Genomic DNA, 22,091 nt, shown 5'->3' on the forward strand with positions numbered 1-22,091 from the left:
TCCTTGAGTTTTTCCCTCATGAGATTTTCCTGTGTGTGTATGTGTGTGTGTGTGTGTGTGTGTGTGTGGTTGTTAACTTTTATGCAGAAATAATTTAAAACATATAGTAAAGTTGCAAGAATAAGGGTAGAACACAGGACACCCATATACTCTTTCCCCATATTCATGTATCTTAACATTTTGCTGGATTTGTTTTATCATTTGTGAGTGCTTGTCTGCTCTCTGTTTAACACATAAATATACACACATAATTTTTTTCTGAGCAATTTGAATGAAGATGGTATACCTCATTGCCCTTTATGACAAGATACTTCAGTGTGTATTTCCTAAGACTAAGGAAGTGTGCCTCTTAACCACAGCACAATTATTAATTTCACTACATTTAACATTAATACAATACTCTAATCTATCTACTATATTACAATTTTTTCAGTTGACCCGAGAATGTCCCTTGTAGCATTTTCTACCCATGATTTGGTATAGCATTCCAAATACTTGTTATGTTTTTAGTCTCTTTATTTGAAGCATTTCTATAGCCTTTCTTTGTCTTTGAAAACATTGGCCTTTATGAAGAATTCAATTATTATTATTTTTATTATATAGAATTTTCTTCATTTTTGGTTTGTCTGATATTTCTTGATGGTCAGCTTTAGGTTATAGTCCTGCCATAATCTTTAGATAGCATCCTGTCTTGAGGCACACAAAGTCCATCCACCTCTCATCGGCGATGCTAATTTTGTTCCCCATCCACCATTCAGGAGACCCTTTAAGATCATGAAGACATTCTATGCCTCATCAACTATTCCCTCCAGATTTAGCCACCATTGATGATTTTTGCTTGGACAGATCTTTGCTCTGGCATTTGCAAAATGATGATTTCCCATCTCCAGCTCTCCCCTCATTTACCTGTCAGCTTTTGGCACACCATTTGATTCTGTCAGAAGAGCACTTTTCTTTACAGAACTCAGAACCAATTCTCATGATGTACAAATTTGAATTCTATTTTCGCATATAGGAATAGTATGTTTTACCCTTATATCTGACAGCTTACTAAAATAAGATATTAAAGAAAAACTCATTTCCATCTTGGTTTAAAAAATATTATGTTCTGCTTAAATACAGTTTAGGTAGAATGAGGATTGTGTGTGAGTTGGAGGTCTTTAGCCATTGTTAAACAAGGAAGTAAGAAAACAAACATTTGACTCTCATGGACAGAGGGCTGGTTGAAGAAGGACTTCCTCTTTTTTTAAGTCTTTATTGGATTTGTTACAATATTGCTTCTGTTTTGGCTGGGAACCCTGTGGGATCTTAGCTTCCTGAGCAGGGATCGAAACTGCAGCCACTGCTTTGGAAGGTGTTTTCCACTGGACCACCAGAGAAGTCCTTTTTAAAAGAGGATTTCCTCTGTGTTAAATCATCCCCTTTTACTAGGTAAAAAGAAAATATACTCTGTATGTGTGTGTGTTTACGCTACACACCATGGGTAGTATGTGGCATGATTCTAATCACTTTCTCTTCCTGGCTGTTGACAAATGGTGTGGATTAGAAGATCAGCCTTTCACAACAGAAGACAGAGTGATTAGACAGCAAGACTGTTGATTAGAATGTTAGGACTCAGCAGGGCCCCATCTCACCGAGAAGCTGTATGAAGGCAGCTAAGATTGTGAAAAGTGGGAGACAAACCACGTGAAGTATTTATTGGTGCCCAAATCTCTAATAACCTGAGGAAAAAAAAATGCCAAGTCCCAACCCCAAACAGGACTTAAACTCTTAGGGAAGAGAGTGAATTCTAGCTGAAGTTTTGGGCAAGTAGCAAGATTAGATTAAGCAGTGAATGATGGCTGTTAACAGTAACAACGAGGTATATGTATTTCTTTAAATCTTGCTCTAAGTGCTATAATCAATTTTTAATCTATAATAATTTGAAATGAATTATCATGCTTTGTTAACTTAATAAAGTATTCTATTCTATAGAAAAAGCACAGAGGCACGGAAGAGCATATTAACGTCTTTCTCCCATGGGAAGCCTTTGCTCCAATTTATGGTCATGGTCCAATGCCAGGTCTACCAGGAGCAGCCTGTTCATATTGGTTGTAAGAGAGAAGAGTCCATATGTGCAAACTCCAAAACCCAAACCTTCAAAAGAAGGTGACAACCAATTTTTTGGAAGAATGAGATGATGAGAGGGTCCATGAAGGTGCCAGGAACCAGGAATCCTACCCTGCTCACCTGATGGGTGTTTGCGGCTCTACAGTCTGGGAGATGACTTTTGGCATAGGAGTCAATTGAAAAAGTGGTGAGGCCTTGAATACAACATGGACATGGAACAACAGACTGGTTCCAAATAGGGAAAGGAGTACGTCAAGGCTGTATATTGTCACCCTGCTTATTTAACTTACATGCAGAGTACATCATGAGAAATGCTGGGCTGGAGGAAGCACAAGCTGGAATCAAGATTGCCAGGAGTGTATGGATGTGAGAGTTGGACTATAAAGAAAGCTGAGTGCAGAATTGATGCTTTTGAACTGTGGTATTGGAGAAGACTCTTCAGAGTCCCTTGGACTGCAAGGAGATCCAACCAGTCCATCCTAAAGATCAGTCCTGGGTGTTCATTGGAAGGACTGATGTTGAAGCTGAAACTACAATACTTTGGCCACCTGATGTGAAGAGCTGACTCATCGGAAAAGACCCTGATGCTGGCAAAGATTGAGGGCAGGAGGAGAAGGGGAGGACAGAGGATGAGATGGCTGGATGGCATCACCGACTCAGCGGACATGGGTTTGGGTGGACTCTGGGAGTTGGTGATGGACAGGGAGGCCTGGTGTGCTGCGGTTCATGGGGTTGCAGAGTCGGACACAACTGAGCGACTGAACTGAACTGAATACAACAAATTCTTTTTCTAGATGCCTCTTATCCTCACCGTGAGGCCCATCTCTGCCATTTTCCAAACCCCTTTTTCCATGTTTCTGTTCTTGCTGATGCCACACAGTCTAAACTACTAAGGATGGGGGGCCTGTTAAAGTATTTCCCTCTTTTAGAAAAAGCAAAGGGCCTTTCAGAAGAGATGCCTTGAAAACTGTTGATACACACTGCCAAGGATGGAGGCAAAAGCCGTTCTTAATTGAAAAGAAAGATGTTTGGAAGCTGGAGAGTAGGCTGAAAGCACTGGCCATAGAGCAGTTTTGTGTATTTTATTTTATTTTTTTGGTAATATCTTTTTATAATATGACATAGTACTTTACACTTCAAAGCATTTATTTATTTATTTAGCTGTGTCGGGTCTTAGTTGCAGCACGTGAGACCTTCTGATGCAGCACGTGGACTCTCTAATTGTGGCCTGTGGGCCCCAGAGCGCATGGGCTTCAGTAGATGCTGCAGACAGACTCAGTAGCTGCGGCTCTCAGACTTAGTTGCTCTGCAGCACATGGGATCTAAGTTCTCTGACCAGGTATCGAACCCGTGTTCTCTGCATTGCAAGGCAGATTCATTACCACTGGGCCACCAGGGAAATCCCAAGAAGAATATTATTTGAATTGCAGCCTACCATTTCCAAGCTTTGTGATCTCGAGTATTAGTTACCTAAACTCTCTAATCATCGCTTTTGCCATTCTCATTATAGAGTTAATAGCACTTACCTCTTGGTATTGTGAGGAATAAATTTAATAATTTTTATAAATCTCTTACTACAAAGCTTGAAACACAATGAGCATTAAATAAGTGGTGGCCAGTGTTGGGAGCGATTATTGTCAGGCCTAAATTACAGTGCTGGTATTGAAATGCCTGTGCAATCTGCCTCCAGCTTGCCTACTTATCTCGTTTCCCACCATTCATCTGTTCATTCCTGCTGTAGCAGGAATGTTCATCGCCAACCTGAACCAGGCTCTGGCCTGGCCTGGGCCCATTTCGTCTCCCTGTCCTCACCTCCTTCTCAGCACCACTTCCGGGGGAAATGCCCCTGCCTGTGCTTTCATTTCATCCCCTGAGGCTCCCTGTTAGTCCCATTTCCTCCCTGAGGCCCTTTATAGCTATTTCCACTCACTTTAGGCTCTCCTGTTCTCTGAGTCACTCTTGTAATTACGGTTTGTGTTACAGAGTTTGGTGCTGCATTGTATAGAGATGAACTTTCTGTGATGGCAGAAATATTCTTGAGCTGGATTGTCCAAAAAAGTGAAAGGCTGTTGCTGACCACGAAGAGACGCTGGGATTCTTGGCCTCTGGAGGAGAAGAATTCAATCCAGGGCCAGAAACGAGGCTTGATCGCTCAGAGCTTTTGTGTAATAAAGTTTTATTAAAGTATAAAGGAGATAGAGAAAGCTTCTGACATAGGCATCAGAAGGGGGCAGAAAGAGTACCCCCTTGTTAGTATTAGCAATGGAGTTATATACTCTCTAATTAGTTACTACAGCGAATCAAAAGAATGTCTGGAGGTTGTAAAGACCGCACTAGACCTACTCCCATAATTTCCATTTTAAGATAACAGGATTAGCCAGATGGTTTTTTTCCAGAGACTGTCTTCAAGCAGGATACATTATTGTTATATAATCCTAAGGAATGTAGAGTGAAAAAAAGGTTGTCCTTTCTTCCTCCTTGAGAATTCCAGACCCCTCTCTCCTTGAGGACCCCTGGACTTCTTATGAATCTGCCTGGGAATTGACTCTCTCAAAAGCAGCCACTACCTTTGTGTGACTGTTGAGAATTTTAAATGTAGCTAGTGTGATTAAAGTAGTTAATTTTAAATTATTTTTCATTTTAATCAATTCCACTTTACATTACACTTTTTTTTATTGGAGTATAGTTAATGTACACTGTAGTGTTAATTTCTGCTGTGTGGCAAAGTGAATCAGTTAAACATATATCCTCTCTTTTTTAGATTCTTTGCCCGTATAGGTCGCTACAGAGTATTGAGAAGAGGTCTCCGTGAGAAGTAGGTCTTTACTAATTATCTATTTTATATATAGCAGTGTGTATATGTCAATCCCCAACTCCCAATTTATCCGTCCCACATTTTCCCCCAGTAAGGTGAGTTTGTTTTCTATATATATGTCTCTATTTCTGTTTCATAAATTCATTTGTGCCATTTTTTTAGATTCCACATATAAACAGTATCATGTAATTTAACACCATTTGCAGCAACATGGATGGAGCTAAAGGTTGTCATACTGAGTGAAGTAAGTCAACTTTACATTTGAATGGCCCCTTGGCTCAATGTGTGGACCATCTACTCTGACAAAAGCTCTTGTAAGAGGTAGTACTCCTGTGTTCCCACTGGCCTCATAGAGCCAAACCTATCATCTCTTTCCATGGTAACCCCTTTGCCCATAGAGAAATCTAGGGTTCAGTTCTGTTCAGTTCAGTCATGTCTGACTCTTTGCGACCCCATGAACCGCAGCACACCAGGCATCCCTGTCCGTCACCAAATCCCGGAGTCCACCCAAACCCATGTCCATTGAGTCAGTGATGCCATCCAACCATCTCATCCTTTGTCGTCCCCTTCTCCTCCTGCCCTCAATCTTTGCCAACATCAGGGTCTTTTCCAATGAGTCAGCTCTTCTCATCAGGTGGCCAAAGTATTGGAGTTTCAGCTTCAACATCAGTCCTTCCAATGAACACCCAGGACTGATCTTTAGGATGGACTGGTTGGATCTCCTTGCAGTCCAAGGGATTCTGAAGAGTCTTCTCCAACACCACAGTTCGAAAGCATCAATTCTGCGCTCAGCTTTCTTTATAGTCCAACTCTCACATCCGTACATGATCACTGCAAAAACCATAGCCTTAACTAGACGGACCTTTGTTGGCAAAGTAATGTCTCTGCTTTTTAATATGCTTCATGTGTATTAGTATGCTGTCCCTATGGATTTAGGGAAAAAAGGAAGACATGGGATAGAGGGGCAGTGCTCAATCAGAGGAGGTAGTTGTGAGCTAGACTGAAGTTGGGGTGAATGGGACCCAGTCAGATGCCTCCCATCTGTTTGTCAGTCTTCCTGTAGAGTTGGCCTCAGTGTCCAGCAGGATTTAGAGGAGCCCTGTGACCCACAGGGCTCACACCCTCTCAAGTGAGTGAAGCCTCTCACGGTGGCCCCTGAGTCACTGTGTCCGACCCTTTTAGGGATCCCTGGAGACCGTGCTGTAGCACCCCATTTGGCCGAGACCAAGCGTCTGCTTCACTCTTCCTTCTAAACTTGACCTTTCTGAGAGAATCCTCTTCCTGTCCCTCAGCTCTGGCTCCTGATTTCAGACTCTTCAGAGCTGCCCCAGTCTCCTCCCTGTCTGTCTGGAGTCTATTTGTTTATATTTCCCAATAGTTCATGAACTTTTAGAGATCACAGACCTCTCTGAGAAGCCAACTAATGCTATGGACACACTTAGGAAAATGCACATGGCCATATTCTTATGCAATTTTGTAAATTGTTTTGGGAAGTTCACAGATCCCTTGAAGCCCAGGCTCAAATCTGAGACCCTTGGCTAGGAACACGCTCTCTAATTTGACTTTAGGGGTTTCATATGCTATTCCTTCCTCTCTCAGCACCAGCTCAGCTCTAACTAATTCTGTACTCATTGGGCAATGTTTTGATGACTGGTTGAGGGCTCTAGTTACCTACATGACAGCAACAGTAACTCTAAATAGCTATGAGGAACATTTCATTTGCTATAAATATCTATCCTCATTGGTAGGTTAATAGATTGGCATCATGGCTTCTAAATCCATTCCCCAGCTTGCAAAAAAGTTTTTAGAGCCTGATATCTGGGTGAAATAATACGATTCATAAAACAACAGTACTGAGCTATAGTCTTGGGCTGACAGTGTGCTCCCCACCCCCACCCTCATGACCTCTAGTTAATTAGAGGTTTGCAGCCCTGGATCTGTCATGTGGTATCATTCATATCCTCAGCTGAACTTTGAATGTGCACTTCTCTAACTTGGTTGGGCTTCCTTCTGTTTTCACCTGAGCCTCTATTTCACAAACCACAAAAACTTATAGTTAGTGGACATGCTGAGATCATTTCTTGCAGAGCCCATGGAGGGAAGGGGCTGGTCCAAGTCCACAGCTGGTTCCACAAGGCAGGGCTAGACCCCAACTGCCTTTTGTACCAGCTCAGTCTCTCAATTTCTCTATGCTTTATGAGCAATTTGTCCTGGAGCTTTGGCTAAAATGACTTAGGAAGTAGAGTCTGTACCATATGTGTAGAGACACCTCATTGCCTGCCTTGGATAGATTCTTGCAAACTTGATAACAGAGTGAATTTCAGTAAGTTATATATCCTGTCATGTCTTTCAAAGACTACAGATGTATTCCTTCTGTGAAAGCTTTCAGCCTTGGGTATATACACGGATATAATTGAAAAAACCACGTGCTTAGAGGGAAAATATTTTTCCGATGAAATATTCAACTAATGTTCAGAATAAACCAACAAATACTAAAGTGTGAGATAACAGTCTTTTTGTCTAGAGGAAGATATAGCCAGTCTATTTCTTTAAACTTAATGTGCGTTTTTCTCTACCCACAGGTAGATATTCCTTTTGAAAAGCTTTCTTCTTTCTGAGGGGTTTATCTTGCATGATTACTTTTAATTGTTTATTTAACAGCCTGGATTAGCTTGCCGCAATGTTTGCTCAGCATCTTGTGTAAATTCTTTATCATTAAAAGTCAGTTTTCCTGATGGCATTATTGAAATTTATTATTTCTATAAGTATGCCTTTCTCTGTAGTGGAGATTCTGTAAGTGGAATAGACAAAGGAGGAAACAGTTATTTTGGCTTTTACTAGCCATGGGCTAGTCTATTTTACTTCTAATTAAAAAAACTGTGAAAGATTATATGAGATAACATTAAGTTTTAGATGCTTTAGAAAGAAAGTCTGATGTCAGTTTTCCCTCAGTTACTTGCCATGATTATCTTTACTGGGGCCAACATGATCAGAATAACTTTCTTTAGCCTGATCCTGTGACCAGTACATTTTGTACTATAGATGTTTTCGGGAGGAAGAACTTGAAAAAGCTGCAGTGACGATCCTCAAACCTTATATTAATTAATCATTTCAGGCTGCTTCCCCGCTAAACTTTTAACTAGAGCACCTAATAGGAAGCAAACGGATGGGTTTGAATTTCATCTCCTTTTGTTTTCCCTGCTCACCCTCTGGAAAAGGGGCTAATTAACAGTGAATGAGTTTGAGCCGCAGAGGAGAGGACGCTCTGCCTGGGGAGGCTGGTGCTATGTAATCGGCTCCTGAATTACCGCAAGATGCCCCGGGTTTTTATGAAGGTGTCCGAAATAAACAGGATCCAGCACTGAGGGGAGTAAGGAGAAGAAAAGATGGGGTTCCAATGCACATGATGTCTACTCTGTCCATTGGATTGAAGCTCTACTCCCGAAGAAGGCTCCTTAGAGAAAAATGTGAAAGGCAAATACTGGTGTGCAAAGTGTAACAAACTTGTTAGTGTTTACAGTGCAGCTGCTGACACTGTTTAACCCAATAGCAAGCTGTTTTCTAAGCATCTTTCAGAGGGTAATTAAAAGGCTCCTACACACACTGAAACCAATTATAATAAAATTTTATTTGAAGGGAGTGCTCAAGACTTAAGGTAAAAAAAAAAAAAATCAGGATTCAGAACCCAACTGAAGATGTCTTCCTGCCACAGGCAACAGAGATGCTGCTGAGGAGAACCCAATTAAAGGCCAGAACTTGGTTACAAAGGCGGAGACCTCAAATCAGCTTTTCTCTGACCCAACCCAGTGCTACTTTAATGAGGGAAAAAAAAGTTCACTACTGCCACATTATTAAGTAAAAATTGGAAGAAAGAACGGGTTATTCCTTTGGAACAAAGACCAAGGGAATGATGTGAGCCTGCCTGAAGAAGTTGCAGTAGCAGCAGGGTTTGGAAAAAATCAATGTTGAGAGGGTTCTAAGAAGATGCTTTTTTTCTGGAGAAAAAAAGCATTCTTCGGGCATAAAAATGGTTTATATTTAAATTTGTTGGTCATTGCCAAACAAAACAAAATGAAACAACACCATCCAGCAGGTTAATCTGCATGCTCCAGCTAAATTTCAGGACAGAAGCATTAGGAAATTCATCTCCTCATTCTGAGACCATCACTGACCGGCTGTGTGACCTCAGAGAAGTCACTTTCCTGCTCTGAGTCTCAGGATCCTAGGATCTGTAAAGTGAAAGTAACACTTCTAGTTCTAAAAAGCCTCAATCTTGCTATAATAATACTCTGGATTCAGAAAATGTCTGCTCCTCTAACTCCTAAATAATTTGGAAAATGCTGTCAGCCCTTAACACCCCTCTGTAATTCACAGGTATTAGTTTCCTCTTATTGCAGTTGGAGTTATGGAGAGTCAGTGAAGTTAAGTAGCAGGCACAAGGTGACCTTGTCATTTTTCAGAGGAGGATAAAGAACTGTACTCCTGACTTCAGTCCAGAACTTAAGCCATTCAGGCCAGAGTTGTGTGGAAAATGATAAAAGATTCTGATGGAATTTGATGTATGGTGTTTTCCTTAATTAACCACATCAAATCAACTCAGTCATATGAGTCTTTCCAGTTTTTCATCAGGCCCCTGTCCTTTTCGTTTTTTGACCAGAGCTCATCAGCAGCAGCTATAGCTAAAGATACCAGGATGGCAGTGATGTTGTCTTTTTACATAGTCATTTGCTACACCTGTGGGGTAAGGGATGTGATGTGAGTACCTGCATGTGTAGGGACAGCTAATATATCACCAACTTCCTTCCAGGATGTTCTGACATTCATTCTCCACTTTCGCAGCCAGGGCTGTCTTCAGTGTCTACTGGAAGAGATGTACTGGGGTGAAAATTTGGGGCCCTTTGCAAGGATGTATCTTTGGCTGGCAGCCTTCACCCATGTTTCTTGGCCTCAACAGTCAGCATGCTCCAGCTCCCTGCCACAGCCCCTGCTCCTGTCTCTGGGAGCTCCTGGGGGGCTCTCAGCTATGACTGGCACATGGGCATATACTTTCACCCTCTCTCCAGTGAGAGAGACTCACACGATGCTGACAATCGTCACTGCTGCTCGAGGGCCTGGTATAAGTCTCTGGGCCTAGAACTGAGGCTGTCTGAGTGTGTCGTCTCTGGCTGTGGCCTGTTATGCTTGAACCAACTTTTGTACTTCCTTGTTCTCTTTTCTCAAGATAGGACTTACTTTATTTTTGTCATCCTTAATTATAGTTCACATTAGCGTTTATATTGATTGTTTTTAATCTTGTTTTTATTGGAGTATAGTTGATTTATAATATTGTGTTTTAGTTTCAGTTGTGCAACAAAAATTTTATCAGTTATATATATGTATATATATACAGTGTATATATATCCACTCTCTTTTAGAGTCTTTTCCCATATAGGCCATTACAGAGTATTGAGTCCAGAGTTCCCTGTGTTATATATTAGGTCCTTATCTTATATATATAATAGTGTGCCTATGTCAATCCCAAGCTTCCAATTTATTCCCACCCCCTTGACGTGACGTGAAGTCACTCAGTCGTGTCCGACTCTTTGCGACCCCGTGGACTGTAGCCTACCAGGCTCCTCCGTCCATGGGATTTTCCAGGCAAGAATACTGGAGTGGGTTGCCATTTGTTTCTCCAGGAGATCTTCCCAACCCAGGGATCGAACCCAGGTCTCCTGTGTTGTAGATAGATGCTTTACCGTCTGAGCCACCAGGAAGGTCCCTCTGGTAACCATAAATTTGTTTTCTTCTACGTCTGTGACTATACTTCTGTTTTGTAAATAAATTCATTTGTACTCTTTAAAAAAAATCATTTATTTATTTATTTTTGGCTGTGGTAGGTCTTCATAGCTGCGTTGGCTTTTCTCTAGTTACAGAGAGTGGGGGCTGCTGTTTCATTGTGGTGGCTTCTCTTGTTGTGGAGCGTGGGCTTCTAGGGCATTTGGGCTTCAGTAGTTGCAGCATGTAGGCCCAGTAGTTACAGCTCCTGGACTCTAGAGCACAGGCTCAATAGTTGTGGTGCACAGGCTTAGCCTGCTTCTTGGCATGTGGGGTCCTTCCAGATCAAGGATTGAACCAGTGTCCACTGTACTGGCAGGCGAACTCTCCACTACTGAGCCACCAGGGAAGCCCTGTATCCTTTTCTTTTTGATTCCGCACTTAAGTGATATCATATGGTACTTGTCTATCTGACTTATTAACTCAGTTTGACAATCTTTAGAACAAGACTCACTTTGGAGGGTCCTTAGTTTCTTCACATGAAGACTCATCATGTTTGATTCTTTAGGCTCAAGCTGAAGTGCTCACCTCCTTGGATTCTAAAGGTAGAGTCAAAGCTGCCCTTGGGCCCTTGATATCTTGGTCCATGATGTTAAAAGACAGAAGCAAGAGCCCTCAGTTAGCTTGCTTCTTCCTCTGGTGGGAAGTCACACTAGGGGATAGGAGGAGAGAATAGTATCTGGTGCCCCCAGTTCAGTATCCTTGAAGCCCTCTCAGCATGCATCACAGGCTCCCTTTGACCAAAGTAAAAAGCGGAGAACTTGCTTCTATAATGACAATCTCTTCTTTCTCTACTTCTTCAATTCTTCAGTGCCTGTTACTGGAAGTGTGATGTGTCCTTAAGCTTCACCTGCCTGCTAGGAATCTCCATGGGGCTGTCTGTCTTGGCCTGACCGCCATAGATGGGGCCTTGTGCTGTGAACCCCTCCTATTTCTTTCCTCTCCATCTATCCAGGGTGCCACTCCACCAAGAACTGATCTTTTTAAAAAATGATAAGCTGAGATGTTGCACAAGGATCATGACTTTGCCCTGCCTCTTCAGCTGGCTATTCCTGATGGAATGTGATTAGATCTGAGAGCTGATATCCACCAGGGTATCAAAAGCCTTGCCACGAATGAGAGTTCACCTGGGAGTGGATGGGGACACTGCCTGTGAGACATTCCACACGTGTGGCCCTTCACCAACCTCTTTACCATCCTTCAAGATTGTTATAAGTAAAACTTATGGCTGTCTAGACCCAGAGCATGCTGTCTCTCTGAAAGGTTCTTGTACCTGTTACTGTTTAAGATAATGCGTGTTGCCTGTCTGTTAGAGTAAGGAAGGCTGACAGAAGACAGCAAGTCTGGGGCTTCATTCAGTTGGCAACAGAGGAGTTGGAGGTGGATATAAGAGAATTAAAATGGTGACCAATGGAAGCCATGGAGGAAGACAAGTGAGTGAGGACACAGAGAGAAGAGGGCATTGGAAATATTTGATCCCTGTTATTTCAGGGAGATCTGGGTTATTAACACAGAGGTTAAAGGAGGAATAGGCTAAGTAGGTATAGGGAAATGTATGGAGTAGGATGGAATGAACATTCTCCTTGGAGGAGTCAAGGTGAAGGTCACTGTTAGATTTAAGGACAAGGGCAATGGGACTGCTCTGGATGTTCTCCCAGCAGTCCACGTTGGGCAGGTGGGAGGAAGGATGACTGAAAGAATGAATGAACACTGCCAGTATACTCCCTGAGTCTACGAAGGCTTGTTGGGTGAGTCAGAGTTATTAATATAAATAGTTACGGTGGCAACAATATGTCCTAGTGACAGTCTTATTTTAAAAATTAACTTTAAAAGCTATTTTAAAATGTTGTTCTAAATCCTACGTGCATTCTCTTTTGCATTCTTTGGAGGACTCGAGTCTGTTGTTTACAGTGTTTATTACTTTTAAGCATATGGGTGTGCATATGAAGTCTGTCCACTTTTTTCCAGAACTAGTAAACAGACTGAGAACAGGACCAATATGATCATATTCATTCTGCCATTGACCTTGTGCAGGCTCTCCAAGGTCAGTAATGGTGGTTGGATTTTTGTCAGAATTGACTTGTTTTCAGCAGGAGCTGGGTCTCCCGCCTACTAACATTTGTAATCTTTCCTTACTATCTAGCCGGCTGTAAAATTACTAGTACAGTTTCCCCAGGCAATGACTTTGTGATTTTCTACTCTTTTATTGATCAATAAACAGTTTTAAACCAAAAACCCCACAGTGAGAATAGAAACTTATTTGGTACTTGTAACTACCTGCCTTGGAGAAGAAAGAAGGATTGGAAAGATAAGAGCCTTAGGCTCCTGCGGCCTTCTTGATGCCAACACCAATAGATAAAACTAGAAAAATGCAGCCATGGGTTAACAAAACAACAATTGACTACACTATGCTAAATAACCCATTGTTTTGCATGGAATTAACCGATTGTTTCCTTGTCCCATGGTTATGTGTATCACTTCCTGTAAACTTCAAGGAGGCAGGCTTTGGCTTTTTCACTTGTTCCAAAAACAGTGTCTAACTCAGAGTTCGCATTAAGGAAAAAGTAACGGAGCTATTGGAATTGAGAATAAGAGGGTGAATCTATGTCTCTGTTATACTGAGACTGGTTTCCAGTAATTTCCTTGCATAAATTTGACCTCTCCAGCTAGATTTAAGGAGAGACCCCAGGCCCTGTTTGTTTTTTGTCTCCTATGGCAGCAAATTTAGTATGACCATAGAAATACCTCTAGGTAGTAATGACTGTGTTTCCAGTGGTTATGGCTTCCCATCAACCTATTTGTTTTCTTTTGGCTTTGTTTTTGGATAAATAGAATTTTGAAAATAAGTATAGTAAATAAGGTATCATTTTTTTTAAAGTAAAACCAAATCAATAACCAGCTAAGGATAACAGAAAATTCGTGATTTGAATTCAAAACTGTTCACGTGGGTGCATTTTGAAGGATGACAGAGTTTTCTTCCCACATTTGTTGATGTCGTTTGTTTTATCCAAGGAGAATTTGAAGGTAGGATGAAGTGAAAGTGTGTTGTTTTCTGGAGCAATGTTGAGTCATTTGCTTTTCGGATAAGAAATGTTGAGAAACCGTTGACTTTTGGTTTTCTTGTTTTCCATGGGGACATCATTGACAAATACCTGTTGTCTGTGTAATGCTTAGAATTCAGAAATGGCAAATTCTGTGATGACACAGCAGGGTATCAAGAAACAGGGAAGGATAAAAGAGCTTTTATAAAGTTCATCAAAGAGTACGAATACTCTTTCCACAAATATTCCTTGAATAAAATACGTGTTTTGATTCTCCCAACAAGGAATCCAGATACTGGACCTGGAAGGGCCTTGTGTGTGTCAGTCGCTTGGTTGTGTCTGACTCTTTGCAACCCCATGGACTGTAGCCTGCAGGCTCCTCTGTCCATGAAATTCTCCAGGCAAGAATACTGAAGTGAGTTGCCATTTCCTTCTCCAGTGGATCTTCCTGACCCAGGGATCAAACCTGGGTCTCCTGCATTGAAGGCAGATGCTTTACTGTCTGGGCTACTAGGGAAGCTACTAGGGAAGGGCCTTGGGAGCCTCTATTTCAGTCTGCTCATTTACAGGAAAGGGAGCAGATTCAGAGCAGCTCAAGGCTGTTTGAAGTCACATAATGAGTTAGTGGCAGAGCCTCCCACTCTGGGGCTTCCCTGGTGGGTCAGTTGGTAAAGAAGCTGCCTGCAATGCAGGAGACCCGGGTTCCATCTCTTGGTAGGGAAGATTCCCTGGAGAAGAGGATGGCTACCCACTCCAGTGTTCTTGCCTGGAAAATTCCATGGACAGAGTAGCCTGGCAGGCTACAGTCCATAGGGTCGCAGAAGAGTCAAACATGACTGAGAGGCTAACACTTTTACTCTCACTTTCCTCCCACTCTGGCCCCCAGCCACGGGTTATGAAGAGTGACTGCCGCCCTTGATTGCCCTCTACTGTAACACCCACAGAAGCAAATCTGTGCTCCGGTTACAGATGGGAGCTCAAGTGGCCTTTGCCTGTCTGTTTTCTCCAAGTGTCCTCCTCAAGTTGCTGGGTACCTTGGGGACCAAGGGTCCCTTTCCAGGGCGTTGACAGGAATCCTGGGGATGGAACAAGGAGTGAGGTTCATTGTCTTGAGATCCTCAACCCACTTCTCCACACCCAGAAGCTGTCTCGTGCCCACGGGCTGTGTGTGTCACGGCTGCAGCCCCGCAGACCTAGTAGCCTTGAGGCAGAAGGCCTTTCACTCAGCCAACTGATGCAAACTCTGTCCTTTTCAAAATGTCCCAGAAAGCCAAAATAACTCATATTTCCCACGCAATGTTAGAGCAGATTTATGCCCCTTTAAGAACACATGTGGTGTAAAAAGATGAAGGGAGAGAGGGCCTAAAGTTTTACATATGGCACCAAGGTAATCCTAGCCGAGTTGGCTCCTCTCCGGAGCCCGCCTGCAGGGTATAATTAGAATGGAGATAGCCATCCCAACAGATCTATACTTGAGCAAGTCGTGGCTGTGATAAAATTGGAACCAAGGCTAAATTTATCAATAACAGGGTTTAAAAAAAGGAAAAGAAGACAAATGAATTTGAAATTTCTCCTTGTTTATTTTAATGTGCAGAGCATTTTCCAGCTGATTTATGCCACAGCTTCAGTGTATTTTTCATTTTTTATTTATTTTGCAGTTAATTGGATTTCCAGGCTTTGCAGCCAGTCACTGCAATTGATCCCTGAAAAGATGGATTTATTGCTTAGACAGGCAGAATTCTGACAATCTTCAGAGGCTGGAAAATGAAAGAAAACAGCCCATACATAGAATATGGTGGGTCACCATTGGGTCAGATCAGGGAAATATGTTACAGCTGGCAGGCTTATGCCAGAACTTCAATACAAGTAATCTTCTTGAATGGGCAGCTCCAGGATCCAGTGGAATATTTTGTAAGATATTGTCAGTGATCCATGCTTAGGAGGAAATGTAGCTTCAGATGGAGACACCAAAGTAGATGTCAGATCCTGGATAGGTTGGATCTATGGTTGCAGAATTTCTAATAATTAAACTGGACACAGCTCACACCTTTGACGGCTCCATGAAGAAGAGGACCTTGTTTATCCTGTTGGATGACTTTGTTGAAATGACATAATGGCTCAAGAGGCAGAACCAATATGGAACTCACGCTTTTAGCTACTCTTTGTAGAAGTTTCTGGAGATTTGTCAGCTGATAAGCAACAGAATATTGCCCTTGGTTCTGCAAAAGTCTGACATCCATTTAACCATTCTTCTAGCCATGCATCCATTCATCCATATAATAATGTTTTTTATTGAGCTCCTACTATATACTAAACCCTTTGCTTGATGCTAAGCATAGAAAATGTATATTTAAAAAATATAGTCCCTACCCTTGCAGAGATTGTAATCTACTGGGCAAGCACTAATTACAAATTTGCTGAAAATTAGGAAAGAGAAATTCAGGAAGCTGCATGTACATATTACAACCGGACCTACCCTGATCTGGGGGTTGGGGAAGACTTTCAGGAGGAAATGCTGTGAGCTGAGACCGGAGGGACTGAATAGACAATGGTCAGATCATATGTAAAATAGAACTCTCACCCATAATCTGCAGCAATCGGCCCCCCAAACCAAATTATTATCTATAGTAACCAGCCTGGGCTGTTGGCCTGTTGTCTATATAAGTCAGATGTGTAGGAAGTCAAAACAGTCTCTGTAGTACCCAGGCCAGGAGGCCAAACAATAACTCCTGTAACAATTGGTTCTAAACAGTCAGGACTTGATTAATAACTGACAGCTTCCCTAATTTTTGTTCTTACTTCCAACTTAGTTCACCAGAGAAAGCCAGATCTGTAGCCCTAACCAATCACATAGAACGCCCAGCTTCTAGTTCTCCTACCTACAGATTTCCTCTGCCTACAACCCCCCATGGGGGCACACATGAAATCTTCCCTTTCTCTGTTATAAAGCTTTCTTCCTCTGCCTGCCCGTGAGGTTCTGTCCAAACTCAAGCAGAAGGGGCTGACTCTCTTGCTGTACCAAGTTCTGGATACATAGCTTTTGCTTGTTCTCACTTGGCTGGGTTTTGTTTTTTCCTTTTTTTCCCACAGACCTGAAGAATGAGCATATGTGGGCCAGACAGTGGTGGGAAAAGAGTGTTTCAGAAGACGGAACAGCACATGCAAAGACTTTAAGAAGGTAAGAAAGACTAAGGCACAAACTCCTTCAAACTGGAGTTGAACATGACTGAAACATGGAAGGTGAGGGAAAGACTGGCATGAGATATGGCAGGACATAGGGTTTTGGGGAGAAGGGTTGGGGTCCTGCAGGGCTTTTTGAGCTGTGTTGACGATTTTGGCCTTTTTCCTAACCAGAGCTTCATTTACGGTCGATGGCTTGGGAGTTTTCTCCTTAACTAACGTTTCCGCTCTGACTGGTCTCCAGCTGCTGTCTGCTGCTCTTCATGTGAGCCACTTACATCCTGTCTGAGGGCCTCCTGTTGTTTTAGTGAGGCAGATGCACAGGCAAAGGTGGCTTGCTGTGTGAGTCCTGCTGTATGCCAGGACCAGCTTCCTTGTCCTTCTGGGCAATGATGAGGTGCGCCCTGGCTTACCTGAGCTCCTCTCTGGGCCTGAGCCCAGCCAAGCCTAGGGGAAAAGGTCAGTGTAGCAGAAATTGGGACTTATTCCCATATCTGTTCTCACCTTCTACAGTGATAGAACACGCTGTCAACTAGATGAGAGATATTTCCCAGTCTCCTTTGCAGTTCAGTAATAGGCTTTTGTCCAAGATCTGGCCAATGGGATTTGAGGGGAAGTGATACACACAACGCCCTCCCCTTCATGCTGTCTGGAGTGTAGAGGTTGGTACTAAGGATGGCAGAATAGCCATAGGGAGCGTCATGACTGACAGGGACTGCTTACATCCATAAAGTTAAGCAAGAGAGAAACATATTTTTATCTCATTCAAGTCACTGTTATTTTAGTCTCTGCAACAACAGATGACCTACACTGTATCTTAATTCAGCAGTTTTTAAAGTGTAGTCCCTTAACCCCTGGAGTGAGAGACTGTGTCTCTGAGACTCTTTCATGAGGCTCACCGCAGTACTGACACTTGACTCGCCTTTTTTATTCTCATTTCCCCATGATTATATAGCTGAATTTTCCGGAGGCTACATGATGAGTGACATCACAACAGATTGAATGCAGAAGCCGATACATGAATACAACTGTCTTCTATTAAGCCAGATATTAAAGAGCTTTGCAGAAGTGAAAAACAATGTCACTCTTCTCAGTAAAATTTTTCAGAAAATATGAAAATATTTGTTTACATCTTTATTTTTGCTATTTTAAAACAAATGTACGAAGAAACATTAAATTTTCTTCCATTTTAATTTCTAGTGGTAAATATGGACAGATGTAACTCTGTCCATATTTTATGGAATGTACATAAAAGCACTTTGGAATAGTTGATAACAAAATCCAAATGTTTGAGAGCCACTGTCTTAACTAATCCAGGCAGCTAGACCTTGCCTGTTGATAAGCAGTTACCAGCTCCAGGTCCCACTGTTTTGGGGATCAGCTGGGGCAGCTGCCACTCCCTTCTGCACCCTGTTTCTGATTTCTTCTCTCTTGGTGTCCTTTGATTCTCTAGGAATTGACTTCAGTTGGCAGAATCCACTGAATATTTCTCCCTCCTCCATCCTTCATTACTTCATCCATTCAGTCAATAATGAAGCCTCCTAATGTGGGCTAGGACTGTGTTTGGTGAAGGCTGAAGATGACCAAAACATGGTGGCTACTTTGGTTTGGCTCACAGTCTAACTGTGGAGAGAGGCTGTGAATGAACAGTGGCAGCTCAGGCACTCAGCACGTTAGTGACTGTGGAGAGTGTGGAGGTGATGCAGAGACGGGATCATCAGCTCTGCACTGGGGGGAAGTGGGAGCAGTGGGGCAGGAAGGCCTTAAGGTAGAGGTGACTTTGAGGGAAACTGAAAAATAAATATAAATTAATGAACTTCTGTGCAAGGAGTGCTAGGAAGGGGAAGGGCACCCAGGCAAAGGACAATGCAGGGGGAAGGGCAGAGTGACTTCACAGTGCCCGGTGTTTTTGGAAAAGTCTAAGTGGTTCATTATGGGCTGAGAAGCTGGAAAGGAGCCAGGACCCATTAAGTAATGATAAACAATTTGACTTTTATTCTTAGGGTGTGTGTTAGTCACTCAGTTGTGTCTGACTCTTTGTGACCCCATGTATTGTGGCCCACCAGGCTCCTCTGTCCATAGAATTCTCCAGGCAAGAATACTGGAGTGGGCTGATGTTCCCTTCTCCAGGAGATTTTCTCTGCCCAGGGATGGAACCCAGGGCATTGCAGGCAGATTCGTTACTGTCTGAGCTACTAGGAAAGGCAGTTAAAAATCACAGAATAATTTTAAGCAGAGAGTGATGTGATCATATTTGATTCTAGAACTGAATCGGAGGTTTTCTTCACCCTGTTTAGGGACTGTGTTCTTTGGCTTCCAAAAGATGCTGATATATTTCAGCATGACTGGTGGGTGGGGCCTCTCTGGAGAGAAACTGTCGTTCGACTCAAAGCAGCTGATTACCGGCCCCTCCATTTCTGAGGGGAGAAGGACAAATGATTATGAGTAAGGCTGGGAAAGTCTGTGTCCTTTTGATTCATCTGCCTGCAGAGACCCCCAGGCATTGGTGTCTAGATTCTAGGGAGGGAGGGGCTATATAGTAATTAGAAAGAGCTATTTTGGTCTGCAATTAGGACTACTTAACAGTTATAACTAATTATGCCTTTATAAGTTTGTGACTAATTATAAACACTTTTGAGCACTTCAACGTGTGCTGGGCACCTTTTATGCTACATGTATTTGTGCATAGAATCCTCATAACAATCCTTTCAAGTAGGTCCTATATTATCTCCCTTTTTATGAATAGGGAACTGAAACATGGACAATTTATTGAATTAAACAAACACTGCAGCCTGAGGCTGCACTCTTTTTTATACAGTTTAATTAAATTAATTCAGTAATTAGGGTGCACTGGGTCTTTGTTGCCCTGTGCGACTTCCTCTAGTTGCCACTAGTGGGGGCTACTCTCTAGTTGTGGTGTGCGGGCTTCTCATGGCGGTGGCTTCTCTTGTGGAGCCTGGGCTTCAGTAGTTGCAGCATGTGGGCCCGGTAGCTGGGGGTCTCGGACTCTAGAGTGTGGGCTCAGTTGTTTGGCACACAGGTTTAGATGCCCCACAACACGTGGAATCTTCCTGTACCAGGGACTGCACCTGTGTTCCCTGCATTGGCAGGTGGATTTTTTAACCACTGGGCCAGGGAAGTCCTGAGACTTCCTTGACTGTACTCTTGACTGCCACCCTGCATGCCTTCCAGAGCAGAACAGGGGACTCCACACAGCGGGCTGGGCAATCTGCAGAGGATGCAGGTCCTGAGGGTAAGTTCATTACCATCATGATTTTTCTTTTTTCATCAAGATCAGAGTGACTGGAGAACACATGGATAGAAGTCCAATGAGCAGCTTCAGCATCACCTGGGAATTTGTTTGGAAGGCAAATTCTGGGGCCCTGCCTCAGACCTGCTGAATCAGACACTCCCAAGTTGTGGCCCAGGAAACTGTTTTTCATAATTCTGCCTGGGTGATTCTGGTGCATAGTAAATAGTAAAGTTTTAGAATTACTGAATTAGAGATGAATCCTGGTGCGCATGTGTGTGTACTTGTGTGTGTGTGTGTGTGTGTGTGTGTGTGTGTGTAGGGGTGGAGAGCAGATTGGAGGGAAAGACTGGAAGCCAACAGCCCACTTATGAGGTTGTTGCCATTGTCAGAATGAGAACTCAGAGACTGAAATCAGATTCTCCAACCTGGGCTGCTCTTTAGAATCATCTAGAGAGCGTTTGAAATATACCACTGCATTGGCTTCAGCCCAGACCTATTAGATCCGAATGTCTGGGGGATAGAACCCTGGCATCAGGTTTATAAGAAAAATTCCCCTCAGTGATACTAATATGCCTATAGAGTTAAAAATTAGTGGTTCTCAAACTTGAAGATGCATCGAAATCTCCTAGGGGGTTTGTTAAACAGAGGTCTGGGCTGGAGCCTGAAAATCTGTATCTCTACGTTCCCAGATGATGCTGGTCCAGGGACCACACTTAGGGAATCACTGCCTTGCATGTTCACCCCATTAGCTCTGGCAGGTTAAGCAGAGTGGAGGCTGTAGAACCAAACTTGGAGAGCCCCTCCCTCTGCAGTTAACTGGGTTGAGCTGATATATTAATGTGCCTATGACATAATTTAGCTTGTTGAAGATGTGAAAAATTCTAGTTAGCTACCTAGATATTTTTACCTTCCAGATATATTTATTAGTTAAATTTTTAGACCTAAAGTTTGCCTTTCCTCAGGACAGTGGCTGCTTGAGATTTAATAAAGAAAGTCTAATTTTCAGTTATTTCTCAGTTTCCCCCCTTAGAGGATTTCTCCTACCTATGAACTTGTAGAATGCAAGTACTCTGAGGGAAATGCTAAGATTTGAATTATCATTTCAGATCTGTTGTCAGAAATCAGGCTTTTAAAACAATCACAGTTATGGGGCATTCAGTATAATACTCATTGCTCAAACAACTCCTGAAAATAGTCCAAGGCAATTTAACTTTTATTTCCTCTATAGAGCTTGTCACCATTTATTAATCTTAATTTCCCTCAACATCACATATCAGATAAGAGACCAATTTTTCTCCTCTGTTTCCATAACAGTAATATTTAAATGGCAAAGTATGACACTCATAAACAGTTCAGGAGGAAAGGAATATTTCTAGGAAGAAAAACCTGGATCAAATGCCACCTCAAGGCGATTTCCTTAAAAACTGCCCCAAGTGAAGCCAAGTAAACATGCCCAGTATACCTTGCAGTGCAGAATAGAAGGATGAAGAGGCATTGCCTGTGAAAAGAACAACATTAAGTAAAATGAATAACATTGTTTCAGAGACTTCCCTTATAAGACTGAAGAAACATTTGGGGAGGTGGAGGCGGAAGGCGGTGCAGGTGGAGATGCTGGCAGAAGTCCTTCTGCTCTGAATGCTAACACAGCTCACTGAAGAATCCAAAGCACGTTTGCTGATTGCTTTGTGGCTCCAGGAGGGAATTCAGTTTTATTACTTTAGGTATCTATTTGGCATCACTCATGTGTCAGGCTCTGGATTACAGGTGGCATGGATACCAAGACAGTTGAGGCACAGCTGCTGCTGCTAAGTCGCTTCAGTCGTGTCTGACTCTGTGCGACCCCATAGAGAGCAGCCCACCAGGCTCCCCCATCCCTGGG

The 22,091-nt window shown here is 42.6% G+C and overlaps 1 long non-coding RNA gene across 1 annotated transcript in view; it reads left to right on the plus strand.

The window, feature by feature from the left end:
* The window catches only part of LOC122445301, a 68,242-nt gene extending 51,284 nt beyond the window's left edge, over positions 1 to 16,958 (plus strand). The window contains exon 3 of the long non-coding RNA XR_006270504.1: positions 16,870 to 16,958. This is a non-coding gene — a long non-coding RNA (uncharacterized LOC122445301). The remainder of the gene's footprint in view (positions 1 to 16,869) is intronic.
* The last annotated feature ends 5,133 nt before the right edge of the window (positions 16,959 to 22,091 follow it).

Source organism: Cervus canadensis, chromosome 7 (genome assembly GCF_019320065.1).
Source record: "Cervus canadensis isolate Bull #8, Minnesota chromosome 7, ASM1932006v1, whole genome shotgun sequence".
Classification (NCBI taxonomy): Eukaryota; Metazoa; Chordata; class Mammalia; order Artiodactyla; family Cervidae; genus Cervus; species Cervus canadensis.